The sequence below is a fragment of the Heterocephalus glaber genome, unplaced genomic scaffold, assembly GCF_053883595.1.
Source record: "Heterocephalus glaber isolate CG9 unplaced genomic scaffold, H.glaber_assembly_v1.0 deba00001497, whole genome shotgun sequence".
Taxonomy (NCBI): domain Eukaryota; kingdom Metazoa; phylum Chordata; class Mammalia; order Rodentia; family Bathyergidae; genus Heterocephalus; species Heterocephalus glaber.
This window is the reverse complement of record NW_028258320.1, coordinates 40014144-40016800: the sequence shown is the minus strand read 5'-3', so window position 1 is coordinate 40016800 and position 2657 is coordinate 40014144. Positions and strand designations below refer to the sequence as shown.

General features: G+C 34.6%; 1 pseudogene; it reads right to left on the bottom strand.

Annotated features, from left to right (window-relative positions):
• Positions 1-410: 410 nt before the first annotated feature.
• Positions 411-1010, bottom strand: LOC101703664 (GTP-binding nuclear protein Ran pseudogene; annotated as a pseudogene).
• Positions 1011-2657: the final 1647 nt, after the last annotated feature.

Here is a 2657-nt window from a genome sequence, read left to right as displayed (position 1 = left end):
TTAATCACTAAAAATGCAACACAATATATTCTTAGGTTATAATTTTTATAAGATATTTGAAATACAACTTTATTCTAATTCTAAATGAAAGGGAATGGAAATCATAGTAACAAATAAGATTTCACCACAGCACATCATGTTGTGACTGTAGCAATCTTGTATTCAAAATTTGAGAAGTAAACAACTATGTTTCAATACATTTAAATATGCATGTCCAAAAAGTCAAGGTAATTATTTTCAACTATCAAAATCACTGCAAAGCCTATTCATTTCTTTCAGCATCTCCAGGATGAGGAACACGTTCTCTTCTACTTATCTCAATAATAAAGTGCACATACGCTGAACCACTGACATCACAGGAAAGTTGCTGATAGATGAAACTTCTGATGCAAGGCTCCAGCTTCATTTTCTCACAGGTCTCTGTCATCCATGAAAATGTTTGTCTGAGCAACTGTTAAGTCATACTCAAACTGTGCAGCCAAAACTTGATTCATGACATGATCCAATGGGGCAAGAGCAGGGAGGACAACAGCTTTCAAGTTAGGGTCACCCAGAGAGCATTCTAGCAAGTGAGAGGAAGGGATTTCCAAAGTTGTAGTTACTTTTGGAAGAAATGTCATAGTTCTGAAGATATTCTTTTGGTGGAAGACAACAGCTTTTCCCTTTACTGTCTTGTCTTTCTTATCCACTTTGTAGCCACACAACAAAATGGAGTTGTTTTTATACATTCATACCAGTTCTCTATGCCAGTTAGGCACATTCTTCTAAGTAACTCTTCTGTTGCAGCAAACATTATAATGGCACACTAAGCATGGATGTCAAGGCCATCTCTCCATTTAATACATTTCTCCTGGCCAGTTATATCCCATTTGTTCAACTTAACAGGCCCTTCTCTGCAATATAAAAGGATATACCTCCACTCCCAATGTGGCTATACACTTCTTTCCAAATTTACCCATCAAATGATGTTTTACGAGCATAGAAAAACTATGCTCACTATCACTAACCATGTCAGACTGAGGCCCTGAAGTCACAACTTTCAAATATTCTATTACCAGATGCAAACTTAAAGAACTCAGATGACAATGCAAAATAAAAATAATACAAAAATTAATTAAATTGCAAGAAATTATTTTACATGCAATAGTGAAAATGTAACTCCATATTTCCAATAAAAATGAATAAAAACATAAAAAACTAGCTATCTGATATACATTTCAATAGTAAAGAGGCTTGTATTATTTTCTTGAATTCTGTTCTTTAATTAATATATTGTAATGATTTTCAGGAGCATGATTCTGATTTTACTTCATTTTAAATTCTGTTTTCAGTCTTACAGTGATATTTCCCCAAATTTATTTGAGCTGTATTTGTCACTGCTTTTATCAATTTGATCCCATCTGCTTTCAATCTTCTAAAGACTTCAAAATATCTTTGCTCCTGTTACACATCATCTATATCATCTGTATCCATATCTATCTACATTGTTTATATCTAAATAAATGAGAGTGCATATTTAAATATGCTCTTCAGGGGATATGAAGCAGAAAAGGATTTTGGAACAAGTGGTCTTGATTTACTTTTGACAGTGTTATTGTTTAGATCTAAAGTGTTCTCCAAAATTCTCATATTTGTCGAAAGTGACTAGATCATGGGTACATTATACTCAACAGTAGATTTATCCAGTGAGAAATTCAGTAGTAAATGTTCTATGAGTAGGTGGAGGCTGATTGAAGGTTGGAGGTGGGTCACATCCAGAAAGGCATATCTCCCTCACCAGCTCCACTGTTCTCCCTGCTTCCTGGTTGTGATGGATTGAGCATCTTTTCCTCCACTATGTCCCTCTGCTATCCTGTTCCTGCCTTGGAGCCATTTGACCATGGACTAAAACTGTGGACCAAAATAAACCTCCCCTCTTTTAAATTATAGGTGTCGGATATTTTGTTTCAGCAATGGGAAACTGACCAAGACAAACAATACTTTTACATTTAAAGACACTGAATGATATAAGGTCCTCTAAATGTTTTGTTACCACACTAGCAATGCCTTCCCTTCTTTTAGGAATTGAAAGCCTGTATACTATGCTCCCCAAATTCCTCCCAGGAAGTTACCATATTATATTCTTCTAACAAGAGCACTTGAAAGAAGAGAAGTCACTGTTGCTGCTGAAGCAGCAGGATGGATGCATGTTCTGTAGAAGTGATAGAGATGAGTTTTCAGGAGTACTTCCTTATGCTAACCTAGGCTTTCAGGTGTCAGCTTCCTATGATTCCTATTCTCAATTTTTCCAACACTAACAATGATTTCACTGACCTGTGGTTTACCAGTCATCCAAGTGGTTTTGTAACTGTCCAGTATTTATATTAAATCATTCTCTATTTGAGATATTTTTGTCAATTTCTGCCTTCCTGACCAAACTAATTTGTATAATTTCAGCTGCTTCCCCAAAGTCTTATGATTAATCAGGATTTGAACTCAGATCTGTCTTGGTTTTGACTGTGTGCATATATATATATATATATATATATATATATATATATATATATATGCACTTATATATTAACAGTATAGAAATAGTAAAACATGTTTGCAGTTGTATAAGAGATGAAACTATATAGCTACATGTTATGGTGCTTCATATCACCTTGAACTTCTTT